The following is an 18,294-nucleotide window of genomic DNA, read 5'->3' as shown; positions in this document are numbered from 1 at the left end:
ACATCATCATCAGTGGGTGGTAGAGTCAATCACAAGCCGCGAAATTTACATGTCAAGTACGCGTTACCTATTCACTTGTTCCTCTCCCGGATATTTTGGACTTATCTGTAACAGCGGAACACATGCCAACTGTCCGTAACAAAATCCGGACAAATCAGAACACTTGGCATCTCTGTATTTATGGTTTAGTGTTTTCATACTGTAATTATCTACAGTTTACTCGAATTGCGACTTCACTGCTGCATTAACATAGGTCAGTCACGGAGACGATGTTTGGTCTGACGGCTGAAAAGGCCCAGTCACGCTGTACTAAAATGGTAGGAACAAACTCTGTCATAAGTTAAGGTCCAGAAAAGAACAAAGCAGTGTCTAAAAGGTGCATTTGCTTCCTTCATCTCCAATAAAAGACACCAGAGCACTGTTGCAAGCAAGTCGACGGGAAATGCAAGGATTCTCTACAAATTAGTTTTTACCTGCAATTTTCGGCGTCTAGACCAGAAGGCGCACACAGTTAGTTCTTTCTTTCTTTTCACGCAATGGTAGCATTTCGGTACACACTTATGTCAAGGCAATGCCGGGCTTGGCGAGCGACTCGTCTGAGTTACGTCACCAGACTTGCTCCGGAGGGCAGCAGGGAGGATTTATACCTGTGTTTGGGGTTAATGGCGTGAGATCGACAGGGTGGAGAGGGTTGTTGGCCCTGCATTAAACCCACTGTCGACCAACTTTAATTCATCTCACTGCCTGGAATTTTTCTGACACCTCTTACGGCAAGGCATAACCCAAAACAAAACACGCTCGCCTTCTTTTCAGCGCCGCCATCGGCTCGGCCTGCCGACGTTTCAGCCTGATTTATGCAAATCCCGCTTTGCAATTCCGTCGCAAAGAAGTACTGCTACCATCCCCGCTCTCAATCACCTCTGTGGCCATCTCGACAATTTCTTCTTCTTTTTTTAAAAAATGTGTTTGGTTGCAAATCAGCCACGTTAGGCTTTTCTGAGAATATATAGTATATAGATTGCAAAGCCGCCATTAAGAAAAGCGAAAAGGCTGCCTTCCTCCTTAAGCAAGGGCATCGCGTTTGACTTCCTGCATTCCTGTCACATTAATACAATTAAGCTAAATTGTGACTGAGCTTTGAAATGGACTTCTGCATTTACCCACCTCAAAATAAGTGAGACTGTGAGCGCTAATGTCATGTGAGAGAAATCAATGGTTTTAAGATCATGTCATGCTAATAAATCCAGGGGAACAACTAGCTCCTGTTTCCAATCAAGAAGAATGAATTTTGAACCAAACCGTTTCATCTTTCCACTCACACGGGAAGCTCCGTGGTAAACACAGTGACCCGCTTGTTTTTTTGCCATACCGACGGCGATCTGAGAAGCAAAACAAGTACGTCGACGGGTTATTTTTTGCCACTTTCTTCCCTTGCAATTGATGGGAGACACCACAAAACACACTGAAAGTCAGTTTAGAACCAAACTCTGGAACATATCCGTGGTGTTATTGCCACACCCTGTGCAAGGCAACATGAGTCAAACGTGACACACACAGAATGTCAGGAATGCCGGGCGGCTGCAGAGCCGATAGACATAGACAGCAAAACACAAATATGGAAGATCGCATGTGACAAAGTTGACATGAGTAAATGTCGGAGCCCTCTTAAAGCTTCTGAAGAAAAAAAAAAGAGAAAAAGGATAGGATGGCAACATGTCAAGAGAGATGGAGTTCACATATATGTTTCATATGATTTACCACCCATAAAAGATGAATGAGGGTGCCAATATGCCATCAAATCTTATTTGGGCAATATTTTTTATTCAGCGTTACAAACTGTAATGATACACCAAGTTATGTACAGATAGCAGAGCTGATAACGATATTTTGTTAATTTTGTTTTCATAAGATCTGCCAGTTCCTTCTATGGATAGAGATTGCATTTTAATATATTTTTAATCGCAAATCTAATTGATTATCCTTTTTTTATTTACTGGGGAGAAATCAAAATTAATCGACAACTAAAACATTTAAAATATACAGGAAATTGTTCAGAGTCATTGTTTCACTGAAAATTGTCAAAATTCTCAGATTTCAGCCTCTCAAAGGCAATTCTCTGATTTCTGTCCTTCATGACTGCAGACTGAATAACAAGCTAACTAGCGACCGAATGAGTTTCAAAACATTTGCAGGGTACAACATCAAATCCCTCTCTTGTGATTTTGCTTAATTGTTGTTTAGTTGTATTTTTATCACTAAGCCATACGAAATAAATAACAAGAAATGGTTGCTGATCAGTAATTGGGTCAAAATAGTTTGCAATACATTTTCATGCAAAATAACATTTTATCCAATATCCAATTAATTGATGGAAGAATTGACAGAATTATCAGTTAAAAAAATATTCAATAGTGACAGCCCTAATCATCAGTGCCTCTCCATTCACCATATTTTCCTCAATTACTTCAACAATCAATCCCTCACAACCGACTGAGTTTTATATCAAGTCATCTATGATCCATAATTGTCACGTATATCCTTATGAAAATCCTTGCCAGTTTAATTCCTGCAAGATTAGGTATGGATTCCAAAAATGAAACCACCCGCTGATCGAGTAAGGCAATCACATCGCATTTCTTTCCAACATTAATGCAAAAAAATCTGAAAGAATTACTGAGATTTTGTTCAAACCTGAGGGGCTGTTTACAAGCAACTAAAAACAGGTCATTTTCGTTCAAAACTGTGTCTACAAATGGGAGTTTTGAAAACTATAATTCTATCGGAATGTAAACACTGAAACCCTCCGTTTCTGAAAAAAAAAAAGGAGAGAACGGGCATGTGTGTAGGGAGTGTTTAGTCTGAGTGCGTGCGAGTACGGCCCACAGTGCTCTTGCAGCACCACAAAATGTCCATTTAGTACACTAAAACTGATTCCATTGTAGTCACATTACATACCAAAGTCACAGCACCAACAACTATTGGCCCGGTGTACATATTATGCTGCTGTCTGCACACAAAACTAAAAATGCCAAGAGCAAGGTCACACAATCCTATCATATCAGTATTAGCTAACTACCTCGATCCGTCTGTCAAGCGCCCCCGACCTGCCGCCTCAACCCCATGGTCGTGCCTATCACCGGTGGGTTTTCAATGCTCTTCCATCCCTGGGGAGGCGACATGTGTGTAGTGTCACATTTTGTCATCTCATGGTGACAGAAGCTGCAATGTGTCCGTCAACATGATGGAAGTGGCGAGGGAAACGAGAGGCTGGCGAGGAGGTGTGACACAGACGTCCCCGTAGGAGGAGAGGGGCTATTACACCACTTGCTCTCATCGCTGAGAGCCCAGGTGGCCGCCTGTGTCTCACACGCGGCGATACAAGCGGCGCACAGCTGACTCACGAGTGACACATCTGCTGGCGGTGTCCGGGCACAGCGCCACGAGCGGTGGCCCCTTCCAGCAGCCAGCCGGACCGGCAGTGGATACTCTGATCTGCGTCTCACACGCACACACTTCACCCTGCACATCTCTGCCCATCTGCATCCCTTCTCTGCATCTCTGGCTAAGTGCTGGCTTCTTCTTGGGGCCGGCACCGATACTTCACACAAGAAAAAGAATGACTTACATAAGGCGTGGAAACAAACGTGTAATATGGCCCAACCGAAAGCGCCGGTTCCTATTTGCGAGCACTCGTTCGTTCAGTTCTTGAATTGTGTGGGAGGCAACGCAGTAAATCTGAAAAATCAATGAAACAATTCATTCATACAGGAGCCACACCAAACTATTTGGGAACTGTTGGTGAAAACAAAAGCACCTATAAAATCAATGAACAAGAATTACTTTCAGGATCTTCAATCTAAAAAGATGAAACGGAAATGAAATGTAATAAGATCATACATTAGAACAACTGATGACAACATGATCTGATGAAATACAAAGCCTTGTTTGCACCAGCCGGAACGGTTCATCGCGGTATACATTTCATTGCTTTTTCTATTATTAATCTCTAAGCAATATCTGGCCGCACTTTCCAATTCACCTTCTTGGAGTGCTGGTTGTAGAGAATGACAAATCAGGGTTTGCTCGATTATTATCCCCCAAATTTCAAACACAAATCATATGAGATTCTCTGAAAAAATATAAAAATAATGCCATCCAAGAACTACTGCCAGGCACAAATAAAACAGACACTGATGATAGAAGCACAACCTCCCCTGAAGCATAATCGTCTATCCAAGTTAAGCAAGTTGAGCGAGACCAAACTACATTTCGTAATCCGCTCTGAAATTTAAACAGGTTCCTTCTTGGCCCAAAGCACCCTCCACACAGTGTGACTGGCCAGGTTGTGCTCTCTGTAGCCACAGGAAGAGGCGGTGATAAAGCAAACACCTGTACAAACATACAGGTTCAGCTACAATTGCAAGCAGGTATCTTTGTTCGGTGACATTAAATAGCTCTTTTTGTACTTTTGTTATCGGGGTAAGGGACACTCGGATGATGCCTCACTGTGCCGGAGTCTATTGCTCTTGGTATTTTATTTTTTTATTAGGAGAGCTAACCCCAGTTTGTAAAGAGAATCTCCCTGCCCCCATCAGACTCATACTTTCCTGCTGTCCCTTGACTGTGCTCACTCACTCCTTCATTCCCTCCCTCCTCACAGTTGCTCCCACACTCCAACCGTATTCCTCCCTTCGCTCATGCTGGAATGATGTCTCCCGGTTTTTACCGCGACTTAATTAATTTACGTTAATGTTTTGATTCTGTGCATATCAAATCACAAAGAAGCCTCAACTATGAGGTTCAGCACACTTACTAAACAAACCAAAAGTTGTAATCAACGTTAAAATCTTTTGCTTGTACAATTAACATATCGATGATGGCGATAATTTGACCCTGGAAGATAATAAATAGTATGGTAGCAAACACTACAGGAGCACCTTACAGCTTACTGCCCCTTGCCATTATGTCCTTTTGCATTTTTGTTATTTATTGAGCAACTGCCATGAGAATAAGGAACCCAACTAATGTAGTAATGCAGGCCATGAGCAACCTCCTACCCATCATAAAACGCACCACTCTGGAGAGCCAGACTGTGTCCCTGAATTACCCCAGTTTGCACGAGTGTGTCATTCCAGAGGAATTTTAAACACACTGGCTAAGACCGGCTCAATTAAATATACAGACACAGATAAATATATGCATGCTTATACACATACCACGACACCCAGGAGTCGGTACTCATTCGTCCCAATAATGTCTGAAAACTGCATCGCTGCTTTATGAAATTGATGGCTGCAAGAGAGTTTGCCAACTTGTACTCTTGACTGTCCTGAGAGACTCCTTGACAACATGGCATCTCTGCTCTGCCATTAGCCACAATGCTAAATGTGCTAGCAACAGAATACAGTTGCTTTAGAATCAACTCCAACATAAAAGAAAACTATCTGTCACTCAATCTTAGCATTGAAATGCTAATTACACTGCTTGGCAATATACAATCAACTGCATTTAATGACAACATAAAATAAGTCTCATCCCATCAATCAATCAATCCTGTCGGCACATGTGATCACACAGATTTATTGCTTTACTTGGCATCACTTTATAAATTTGTATTTAGATTCTTGACATTAATTGTATGCTTTTATGCCAAAAGGTCATTACATGGTAAAACTTCATCCATCTGTGCATCCATCTTCTAATCCGCCTTTTCCCCATCTGTCGTCAGGCAGTGGGCGGGGTACACCCTGAACTGGTTGCCAGCCAATCGCAGGGCACATATAGACGAACAACAATTGACACTCATAATTACACCTAGGGACAATTGAGAGTGTTCTATCAAGCTGCAACACATGTTTTTGGAATGTGGGAGGAAACCAGAGTACCCGGAGAAATCCCATGCAGGAGAACATGCAAACGCCGCATATGAGGGCCGGAGCCGGAATCAAACCCTGCACCTCTGCGCTGTGAGGCGAACATGCTAACCAGTCGCTCACCGTTCCGCCCTGGTAAAACTTAAATAAATCTTTTGTCGAAGAGTTAGTGCTACTACACAGTCAGTAAAAAGGGAACAGGATGAAACATGCTGGTATGAGACATGAGTGATCCAAATTCAAGGTGTGGCATCCTTTTGGATGTAATCTTTTAGAAGCAAAAGATCAAAGCGGCAGCACAAAGATTTGAACCTGTTGATTTCCCAGACATGTTGGAGTCAAGTCTACATTTTGCCGACCGCCACTCATCCGCTTTCACACCATACCCGCAATCAAGACAGACACCAGAAGGCATTGCAGTTGACTCATGTCATCAAATGAAGAAAAAAAAAAAAATCAATGCAGTACTTAAGGAGCGCATGTCAAATCAGCACTTAAGAATCAATATGATTTTATCAGACGGTAGCTTGATTAATTCAGCGGAGTGATGACTTTTGAAACCACAAATTTAATTAAAAGTAAGATAATGGTGTGTTCCCCGTGCGCAAAGACCGTGCTTGTATCGATTGATAGTCACTCCACGTTTACGTCATGTCTAGCGCTGACACAGGTCCTGAAGAAATTCGAGTACCAAAAAAGTGCTTCAGGCATTTGTTTGCTGCCTTGAGTGCCCACTTATTTACATGTACACCGTCAAGAAGAAAAGTCAAGCTAACCACAGCAACAATTGTTCATGCGATACAAGACAGTAACACGCCACCAATGCGGTAACGCGGCCAGCTTAAAATTAAACCGTACCTTACCAAATATATGGACGTCAATGCCTTGGTATGCACTTATTTCGAAGTTGTTCCTGGCAAGGTGCATAACGGCTGTCTTGACCCGTCTCCCGAAATAATGTTCAATCACTAATTAAGGGTGTGAAAAAAAACCTTAATTATGCTGACATTGTATTGTACGAGGGCGGCACTAGGCTTCTGATGTCACTTCGTCTCATAGACCAAAATTTACAGGGAGAGATTTATTTAAATGTCACCAATGTTTTGGTAGCTAAAAATTGTGTACTACTAAGCACTGATTGCATTAAATAGAAAATGTCATCTCAAAATGAATTTGTTGGCCGTTCATTCTCAAGTGGATGGTTTTTTTTTTTACTTCTGCACCTTTAACCAGGCAAAAAAATATATAGGTTTTATTTTTATCCGAATAGCCAATTGTGCAATAGAATTTTCAGTAGGACATTCGAATACCAAAATATTCCATATCTACATCCCTAGTCATCTCCTTCAAATTAAGGGGGGCGGAGGGGGGGGGGTGACATGGGAGGGAAGTGTACCAGGCAGTAAGGCTAATATAAATCCAAATTAAGCGGCAAGTTCGTCCCACATTTTGGGGAAAAAATGCCTCTAAAATTAGAGATCAGTTATTGCGCTTGACATTATGGAATTTAGTCAATCCAATGAAAATGTTACATGTTATTTACAAAAATTATAAAATGGGGGGAAAAATGCAAAAAAAAGTAACTACAGAAAAGTAACATTTTCTCAAAGGCTTAAACAATATAGCATGAAGATGCTACAAATGAAATAATTGTTAAAATCAATTGCATTATATCATGAATACAGGGCCAGAGGCCATCACAACATGCCTCATCGGGCCAACACCAAAAAAGGCTTAACGTAGCCTAAAGCAACCCTAACCCAAGCTCAATTTTGTCTCAGTTTCTTCAAGACATGAACAAGCAATAATATAATTCCAAACAAGCAATAGAATATTTATCCCGTAATCAATTTTTATGCTCACTGAGTCCCACGGAAATCAGACAGGGAGTTATTGCAAAGATCCCAAAGACCACAAGGCCTTCCGCATGACATGTGGGCTGGTCTTTGCCATAAAACTAGAGCAATCCAGTGATGTTCTTGACATAATGTTAAAAATATGGAAATTCGGGAAAAAATTGTTCTCAAAGTGGATTTCTATAGGTTGCAAGCTCCGCCATGAACTGTGTTCATTTTTTTTACCTTATTTGTCTGCAATTCTGAACCTCAGTGTTTCTTATACTGTCTAAAAAAATGTGCCTCGCCGCACAATTGGTTGTGGTTCAGAATCCCGGCGTGGGAACGAACATTGCTCTGTGAGCTGAGGATGAGAGCTTTGAGCAAAGATGGAATAGTGTCATCCGTCCTTGGGTCTTCATGGGGGACATCGAGACATCTGAGTCACAAAAGGTAGTAATTATAAAAATTGTTAAGTACATTGTTAAAAGGGCAAAGCACACATTGTACCTAACCAATGATGTCAGAACACAACAGAAGTTGATGAAATACCTCATTTGTTCCAATTTCCACCAATAGATGACAATGGAATCACAAAAGGAATGCACACTGAACTGTACTTCTTGGTGGAAAATTGGTTTGTGGGTCCTGCACAAAAACGCTGCTAAAAAGCTGCCATTAGAAAACGTTTTTACTGATTGACATAACCATTTGCAGTGGCACATGCGGCATTAAAACAAAAACAACTTCACGCTCATCCTTTCCTCATTCCATTATTACTTTTCTGCCAAGGAGGTTATATTTTCTCCAATTTGTTAGTCAGCACAATTCCAAAACTGGTTTTCCCCCTTAAAAAAGTATTTGATGGGACTGGGAAAAGTCCAAGGAACAACAAATAAATGTTATGAATAGCAGAAAGCTTAAATCTACCATTTTTCATCACTGCTATGAATCTTCAACACTTTTGTGAATGTCTCGATACAGTACGGCTTGAACACGGCGTACTGTAAAAAGAAGCCTGATCAGGACTGAAGTGATCCAGCCTTTGCTAACTGGCTTAAATTTTTATTTTATTAATACGGATCAAAGGGAACAACAAAATGTGAGCGTAGAGAATGAAAATCAATTTAGTGGGCAAACAGACACTTCTACACATATCTTTTTGACTGGGAAAAGAGACCCTCCCTCCCCAATGCACTCCGTAGGGATGGGAGCAAACCGCCTTGAACATAGCACAAATCTTTTGAGTTTTAATTAGAAATCCCACAGAGCAAACAAATACAAAAAAAAAACTTGAGAGGCCAATGAACGAAAGAAAAAATAAATCCCCTACTGCCTTCCATCAATATCCATTTTCCAGGCATCCTTCACCTCCCCACGGTTTTCAGTTAATATATGCCGGGACTAGATAGCAGATAAATAAACGGCTGAGACAAAGATTTCAGGGAGAGCAACATGACCACGTTTCGCCCCGTGTTTGCGTCCACATCGGGGAATAAGCCCAAACAACATGCAGCTCGAGCCAAGTGGCGCAAGCTGTGACGTCCTCATTCCTCTGGAACAATTAATGCCACAACTCAAGGCTTCCTCTCATCGCGACAAAGCTATCGATGCCTTTGCAGGTAAATGTCAAATGAGAGAGAATACAAACCAGTCGTCACAGTTGCAACACGGCAGTGTAGAGCTATCAAACAATGGCACTGCTTTGTCAACAACCCTGAAGAAGATAATTAGTAACATTTTTCTTAAATGCATTTGATATCCTCATGAGAAAAATAAAACTAATTTGATTATTCTACACCGATTTAGCATTCAACGTACGATATAAGCAACATATAGGCAGGCAAAGCTTATTTACAAGTCACTCCAAATATGTGCTGCGAGCGAGCCAGGGTTTTGGGGGTGGGGGGTTTTCTTGGGATGGACCACTCACGATCATGTTTGCATCTGCGAAGTTATGAAGAGTAACAGTGTGGATCAGTGTTGGCTTTAATTTAATCCCACTTGAAACCTAAAGCATAAAACGGACAAACATAAAGCATAAAACGGACAAACGGTGTTAGACAACAGAAATAACTGCGCCAAAGAGACTTTTTTTCTGACACGAGTCAGTGGGATGTCAACTTTAACTGCAGTCTCCGGGAAATGACGTCAACCAGGGACGATTGTCTCATTTCTGCAAACATGTGTCCCTCCTCCCGTCTCGCTCCTCTGTCAATCTCTTTGACTCCTCCTTGGAATTTCTGGAGGGAGGCGCTAACGTGTGAACAGAAGAGCGCGGAACGGGGACTGTAAAAAGGTGGGAATGGAGAACTGAGATGAGCACTACACGCAATGCTCAATACCCATAATGACTTCCGTAAACACTGCACCTTGTGTTTTATGCGCACATGTGTCACTTTACGGATGCATTCCATTCACAATAGAAGTTCCATTTGTTTTTGTAAAATGAACCAGTACATAAAAAGATGGGATTTAACAAAAAAATAATAATAATCCAATGGGACATCACGCCCGGCATGCAATGTGAATGTCGCCAAGAGAGTGAGAGCTGTCTGGTTCCTTCCAAGTAACGCGCACGCACACTTCACAGCCATTGAAGAGGCAGTCCTCGGCAGCCACACAGGCTTCCCCTCCCGAAGCAATGGCCGGCTGCCATCGAGGGGAAACTTTGGCTGTGGGCTCACTGCCCCGTATCAAGGCACCACACCCGTCATCACATCATCTTGCTTCGGCAGTGTTGTTTTGGTAATAAAAGCCTTCTGGACGAAACAAAAAAAATGCACTCTTCAGCAGAAAATTTTCAGTGGCCGACTTTTCGGTGCGTCTATACCAATTATTCTGGAAATAGTTCATCTTTTATGTCAAACAAAACAGATATGTAAACATCAACACTCGTGACATTGCAAAAGATGTGAATAAGTCTCGTGAGACTGATGCTCAGTCGGCATCTAAATTCCATAAATGATCATCATCATTACATGAGCTCTTTCCTTTACACATATCGCCCCCAAACAGAAGAACCAGCAACATCCTCTTTCCTAACCTTCAATCCTCCTCAAAATCCAACAGCACCTTGATCTTTCTGCCCTCATCCATCGCTACGTTCCATCCCACCTTCTACACTCTTCTTCCTCAATGCTTCTCAGTGTACCTGTAGGCTGTTTATCCCATTTTGGGTGCAGAACTATCAGCAATGTAGCCCCTCATCCATGGAGTTCATTTCCACAATCACTCCAGGATATCAAATTCCTCCACAATTTCAATCCTGTTTTAAAACTCCTCAATCTGCATAGGCCATCTGACTTTTCACACATTTTATGACCTTTCTTTTATGGCATTCTAATTATCGTTACATTTTTATTCCTGTTATAAGGTGATATTGACCGCCCCGAAAGGCGCTCAGAAAAACCAATGCACTTTTATTGTCTGTCACTTTTCCACATAGGTACCAGGAAAAATGTGATGACGAAAATGGAAATGTATCTCTTGGGTCTTCAGTAAAATATGGCTATGTTGGCAATAACAATAAACAAAAAAAAAAAGAGCAGGAAACTCACTGCGTTTATGTGAAAAGGCCCATCTCACAAGCACAAGCTGTAATCTTTGCCACCATGCATGTCATCAGAATTAAGGGTGATTACAGTTTTACAATACAGCAACAAACTTCTTGTGACAACAAAGAATGTTATTGAAAACAGACGGTCATCTCGGAAGTGATTATTTCTATTTCCATTACTTCTCCGTTGGACATTTTTCATTTTATATTATGTACGACCCTTAAGGATTCCCTGTAAAAAATATTAAATACAATTAAAAAAACAAAACAAAATCGGACCACTGCAAAATGCCATAGGTAAAAGGTATCTGTGATGATATGGGTCTTTGTTCGTGCCAATAGCATGGGTAATTTACACAATCTGGGAGGGCACGGTTAATTCTGAAAGGTACATCCAGGTTTTGGAAAAATATACGATGCATAGCCACGCAACGTCTTTTTCATAGAAACCCTCCTGCTTATTTCAGCACAACAATGCCAAACCACATTCTGCATGTGTTACAACAGCGTGGCTTCATGGTAAAAGTGTGTCGGTAACAGACTGGCCTGCCTGCAGTCCAGACCTGTATCTCATTAAAAATTTGTGGCGCATGATGAAGCGTAAAATACAACGGTGGACACCCTGGACTGTTGAACAGCTGAAGCTGTATGTCTTTTCTTTGTTGTGTATTCCATTCAGTATAGGGTGAATGTGATTTGCAAATAATTTATTCAGGGTGGGCGGGTTTTGTGTTTAACACTGTGGCCCAACTTCGTTCAGGGTTTGTAGTTTCTCCCCTCCCAAAAATTAAGAGGAAAAAAAATCATTACAACAAGGCGTGTTTAATGGGTGTAACAAGAGAGCAGTAGAGTTCAATTTGACTTACCTCAGAAGCCCCCCCTGCCCCTTGAGCAGGGCCTCATATGGAGGACCAGGCCTCGGGTCTCCTGGGCACCGATGTGTGCTCTCTACCAGAGCCCTCGCAGTCAGCCCCCTCCCCCTGGAGGCTGTGTATGTGTGCGCCCGTGTGCGTGCGCACTTGCAGGAAGCTGGCCCCCTCACGACACCCTACAGCCACAAGTCATTCACACCTGCAACACACAGGGAGAGAGAACTTTGCTTCATCGGGTGACAAGCAAACAAGCGCAGCGGCAAGGAAAAGCACTCAGTTGCTCGTGTTGACATGACAACATGGAGCAAACATACAGGAGGTGCAAAGTTTTAGGTCACCGACTGTTTACGTTCCTTTTCCTACCAAACACTCATTTAAACTTCAAACGATGAGGGACCACATCAAAACCTATGATAGGTTACATGTGCTCCATTTTGTATACAGGGCTACCTCAAAGGTCAAACGTCTTAAAAATTGAGGATTAGTGATTTGGTATCACGCGACTCAGAGATACAATATACTACATCGTTCTTTATATCGCGCTTTCAGAACAGGTGCAGCTCTAACAAAGCGCCTCACAGAACATTTAACACGAAACAACAATAATACAACAGAACACTTCAAATAAAGTGATCACCAGAAGTCAGTTTGTCATGTGGTCGAGTTGCTTCTAGTCAGTAAAGTAAGTTCAGCACGGTTTTATTTGGGGAGGTTTCTAATTACTATTTGTGTTCAGTTCTTGCCAGCTTGACAGGACTCTCAGCAGGAGTCTGTATTCACTTTTTTTTTTGCTAAAACAAAGGACTTCGATTTGGATGCTGTGTGACCGGTGCTTGCGCATTTGCGTCCATCTATTTGTGATGTTGCCACTTTATATTGGCTGTGTAGTTTCAACATATTTAATTAGCGGTTGATTGAATTTTATACTTGTGTGACAGTAATGTCAAAAAAAAAAAAACGAGACGTGAGGTGCATCAGCCAAGTGAGGGTTTTTGGCCCACTCCTCTGAGCGTTTTATTGTTTTCAATATAATGGTGATTACATGACAATTTTACGTCAAATGTTTTCTCTCAAGTTAAAGGTTTTGCTATGGAGACAGTTTGGACCCTGGAAAAAATTACAGGGTGTTCCTCGTCTTATGACCGACATCTGTTCCTATGGCAATGTAACCTGAAACACTACGTAAGTAAAAGATTCTTATGCTGCTTGCCAAACTAGTTAACAGAGTTCAGCATTCATAACCTCAAAATGTCGTACATTGAACAAGGACCCCCTGAATTCTAAATACAGTTCACCTCAACGGGAATTTTTTTTAAGTCAGCCAAATCTGACAACGACAACGCTCATTGGAATGGGTACCAGTTTATTGCCAACAATGTTTGACAGGTCACTATAATGAAAAGACGACAGCGTCAAATTGGAAGAAGAGATAAATAAGAACCTGTGTGCATCACATAAATTAATGATGCAAGCAGACAGCGGTGTTGCTTAGCAATTGAGGGGGCCCTCAGTCTTCAAATAAGAAAGTGTGCCTTGTGTGCATGGAAACCAAGCTTGGACGGTGCATACACATGGCCATGAAATACTGTCTTCTGAGGCACAAAAAGGGACAAAAGAAACGTTTTCTTAAACATTTCAATTCAACCAAAAGTACCTTTTTATGACTATAAATGTTACCAAAATGTCACAAGGGAAAATTTCTTGTCTCGTAGATTTGGGTTACTGACATCTCTTAACACTGGAACACAAGGTGGCATGGTGTGGATACCTCAAAATCTGAACACCTCAAAAGTTTCAAAAATAAATTTTGAATATGATCAAATAAAAGCGTCACACACAACAAAATTAAAAACATCAAGCAACATCTCATAATATCTCATTAGACCTCAGTTCTGCAAGCATCAAAGCATGAACTCAGCACATGTGTGACACTGATTGCCAAAGGAATCACTGGGGTTTGCTTTGGGAAGAATATACACGATTCAGGGTGTCCCCCGCCTACTGCCCGAAGACAGCTGGGATAGGCTCCAGCACCCCCCGCGACCCTAGTGAGGATCAAGCGGTTCGGAAAATGGATGGATGGATGGATACACAGTGACTGCTAGCATTAGCTGCTAATTAGGCGCTAACATGAGAACAGCTTTACTTAGGACACAACTACTACTACTACTAATACTACCAATAAAAAGAAATAATTATTGATGACGTTGACACACCCTAGAAATCTAAATTCCATTATCCGTAGGCTATTGGAAGGCAATAAAATGAAACAAGAACATAAGAACATGTCAATCCACATTCTTTAGTAGTTCAGCCGTGGTTGATGCTAAGCTACCCAACTGGCAAGTTTAAAGTTAACCACTGCAATAGACTGAGGAAAAAAAGTTTCCTTCACAATAATAGTCATAAAGGTCACACATCACATTCCTTCATCTGTGTATGCTTTGGAGGGAATCAAAACACCATGGGAAACAATTTATCAACCCAAAGTAGGATGCAATTGTTGCTATTCAAAGTAAACGCTAGTTTGAGCATACTTCACTTTGGGTGAAACAGAAACCATACTTAGCATCTTAACCTCTACAAAGGACCAAAAAATGTTTAGTGACAAAAACTGTTGTGTCTCCATCAGTTTAAATTCCCTTTAATGTGGATAAGACAGAAAAGTAACCTGTGTATATCCTTGTGAAAGCTCACTCGCAGCATTTAGCTCTTGAGTAACACAGATTTGCCATTTTAACCTCTCCAAAGTTCAGAGCCACTCTTAATGAAAATAACAGCTCAAAATATCAGTCAACACCATGTAAGTTTGTTTTGCAATGCTGTTTGTATTCAAACACATACTCTGTAAGAATGTACATTGCTAGCATGACTTATTCGTGATGGAGTTTTTGATGTCATCCTTGTTTTCTCTCAAGGAATGTCCAATACCTTCTTTTTAACTTTCGTTGCTAACCACAGGTAAATAATCCAGCCAACAAAACCGAGGGTGCTGGGTGTCCTGTCCGGCTGCAATGTGTACATGCCTGCATTTTTAGCTTTGGATGACACAGGGTTGCAAATGAAAACTCTCTTCAATTTGGTAGGCTTGTAAAGACAACAAATAAGGGGGGCACTTATAAGTCTGATAAAACCTAATGAGAAGCGGTGGATAGTGTTTAATTGAATGCTAGCTTTTGCATTTAGCTGTGTGCAACATCGGTCCAGATAGGCTATTTTAACTTCTGAGAAGAGCAAAAAATGTTAGGAATAACAGTAGATATTAGGTCAAAATGGCACACAAAGAATGTGTGTGTGTGTGTGCTTTTATAAATTTAAGCAACAAATGAAAAGGGAAACATTTTAAGTGTACTAAAGGTAGAAGAACTGTGGATGATGTCCACCAATTAAAGATGGCTTTAGCATTTAGCTCATAATAATAATAGCCGAAAAAAGTAATTGCTACACATTATAAAATCTGAATTTTAATGCCTGTATAGGTCAATAAGGCAACACATGGCAAAGGGTACTCTTAACAACTTGTGGATAGTGTCCTTTTTCACGCTAACTAGCTTTAGCATGTTTAGGTGATGCTCTTACCAACCTGATAAGAGCATCACCTAAAAGGTTAGCATTGTGTGAAAGAAAATACGTTTTAACAGTGATTAACAACTCAAGACCAAATTGTTAGACTTTAAATTTTTAACAATTGTCGACTGTGGACACCAGAAAATGTATGCTAGCACTACAAGAACCTGTGGCGCTGGTCCAAAAGAAACAAAGCTACACACACTTAAGCGTGTTTCAAATCTGTGTGACACAGCACAAAGCCGCACAAAGTTTCTCACAAACGGTCTCCTAACACACACACACACGCACACTTACAAACCCCAAACTATAAATAAACTTAAAGCACACATCGGCTACGCATCAGTCGAGAGTCCTCCGCCCCCCCCCCCCCTCACTGAATCTCAGCGCCCCACTAGGACAATTCTTGGCGGAGACAAAAAAAAGGAAAGCGGATTGCGCTTGAAAAAGTCCAAGAACTTTTTTTTTCCTCCCATCTTTCCCCTGAAAAAAAAAGTTGTTCCTCTTTGGCCACAGAGCTCCTGCTGTGGTGGTGGTGGGGAGGGGGGTGGTGTTGGAAGGAGGACTTGAGCATTCATGGAGCCTCTCGGCCAGCGCAAACAAAGTCTTCCCCGAAGAGGGAGGCCAGTGGACGGTGAGAACAACGACGTCTCGCCCGGCCGGAAAAGCGACACCAAGGGTGCCTTCATGCTCTCGCCGTGGCTTCATAAAGAGAAAGCCCCCAGTGTGAGGGCCCTTGGTCGGCGGGCGTGCGTTTTTTCAAGTTATGCTAGCTCCGTTAACAATGTAACAATTAAAATGAGAAGGCTCAAGGCCTTTATAATCTCCCATCGCCACCGTGTACAAATCACACCAAAGAGCAATTATTATTATTCCTCTTATTATTATTTAGAATGAGAACAAAAAAAATACAATACCCCACGTCCGCGGGGCTCCAGTGGAATGCACAACACGCGTGGCGGGCATTGTATCCCTTTTTTCCATTTTCACCAACAAGCTCGGGCGGTCCTCCGCTGTCGGCGGCTAAAAAAACTGCATTTCTCCGCGGCTTTTGCGCCATGCCGAGACCATCCTGAATAATCCGCTTTTGTCGCGCTGGTTGCTTGGTGGGAATGGGAGGAGGAGGGGGAAGAGCAAGGGGAGAAAAAAAAATGGGGCTTCTGTAACGTGGAAAAGGAGCGCCTCGGTTGTCCGCCACGGCTGTGGACGCGACGCGGGGCTTGGCTAGCCAGCAGCCGAAGAGTCTTCGGGTGGGTGGGTGGGGAGGGGGGTTTCGGTCGGGAGGGAGACGGACGGATACCGGAGTGAGCTGTCCCCGGGAGGAGAATCCCGCGTGTGCCCCGTTGCCAGGAGGCGAACTGTGCCTTCTCACTGGCGACACTCTTTTTCTTTATCCACCTGGATTCGTCAAGGGCCAGCAAAAACATGACACTCACCTGGGACTTTTAAATCCTCCGTCGTTGCACGCCAAAATCACAACATGATCGCGGCACTATAATAAAATACAAACACGTCTCCCCCCCTTCACCCGAGTTTTTCCAGTGGTCCTACTCCATTGCTCAGTCAAGATTTCCTGACGTCGCTCTACGAGCACTACCGCCGACAGCTGCACCCCTCTCAGTTGCGCTCAAATGGTTTGCTCCGAATTCTAAGTAGCAATTCTAGGTCAGGTCTGTGTGCCATTGAGGCTGCCGCCGGACAGTAGAGGCATACTCGTGTACGCCTTCCTTTAGTTATTATTTAAAAAAACAACAAACAAACAAACAAAAACCAACCAGAACACTACGATAAACAACGAATTCATATTTTAACAGTTGATTTAGAGTTCGGTTGCCTTTTGTCAGTTTAAACAACTTCCAATGTTGGAAACGGGTTAGGACATGACCGTCTCTATGGATGGATGACATCACTTTTTTAACGTACAGTATATATTACATAATATCCTTTTTTAACGGGTTTTTTTAAATTGCCATATTTGTGCTGCATTTCAGAATGAACTTGAGAATTATATACCGTGCAAATAAAAAAATCACTTTTCAAATCAAAAGTTTAAAAACTGTGTACCATTAGAAATGTGTATATATTTTTTAGGAAAGTTTCATATCAATAAGTATATTTATAAATTCCATTCCATTATTTCTACTAGTTTTGATTGAAATCGATACTTATTTCAGGTCTGTATGCAGTGATGGCTGTCTGAAAGTGCTCAATAAATACAGTTGAGTTGAGGTCTCTTGATGTAATAATTCAGAAAAGAAGATTGATATCCATTCAGAAATCTTTAGTGTCACCTATATTCTTGTTTGCAATGTTACCTATTATATCTCAATACTTTATTTTATTTTTTGGTATGTTTTATCTTTTGTTTTACAAATTGTTATTAAGAACTGATTTAAAAAATGTATGTATAAGACATGAAAATTGGATCAACTGGTTTTATATTATATATATTGAAAAAGAAAAAAACCCAAACAAAATATTATTTATTTATATCCGATTATAACATTACATGTTTGGATGTTATTGTCTGTACTTGCATTGTCATCTCGTAAGTTACTTTTAAATCTAACTACCCCCCCACACACAAA

The 18,294-nt window shown here is 41.5% G+C and overlaps 1 protein-coding gene across 2 annotated transcripts in view; it reads right to left on the bottom strand.

The window, feature by feature from the left end:
- Window positions 1-17,270, bottom strand: part of bcl9 (BCL9 transcription coactivator) — a 33,157-nt gene extending 15,887 nt beyond the window's left edge. Inside the window, exons 1-2 of one of the 2 annotated variants that reach the window (XM_086123575.1) lie at window positions 17,143-17,270; window positions 12,134-12,338 (exon numbers count right to left, since the gene is read on the bottom strand). The gene's annotated coding sequence lies outside the window, so the exon portion shown is untranslated. The other variant, XM_086123574.1, reaches the window with a different exon arrangement.
- Window positions 17,271-18,294: the final 1,024 nt, after the last annotated feature.

This window comes from Hippocampus guttulatus, chromosome 11 (genome assembly GCF_054856545.1).
Source record: "Hippocampus guttulatus isolate MCC_2025c chromosome 11, RoL_Hgut_1.0, whole genome shotgun sequence".
Taxonomy (NCBI): Eukaryota; Metazoa; Chordata; class Actinopteri; order Syngnathiformes; family Syngnathidae; genus Hippocampus; species Hippocampus guttulatus.
Note: the sequence above shows the minus strand (reverse complement) of the source record. Positions and strands in the feature narration are given on the sequence as shown.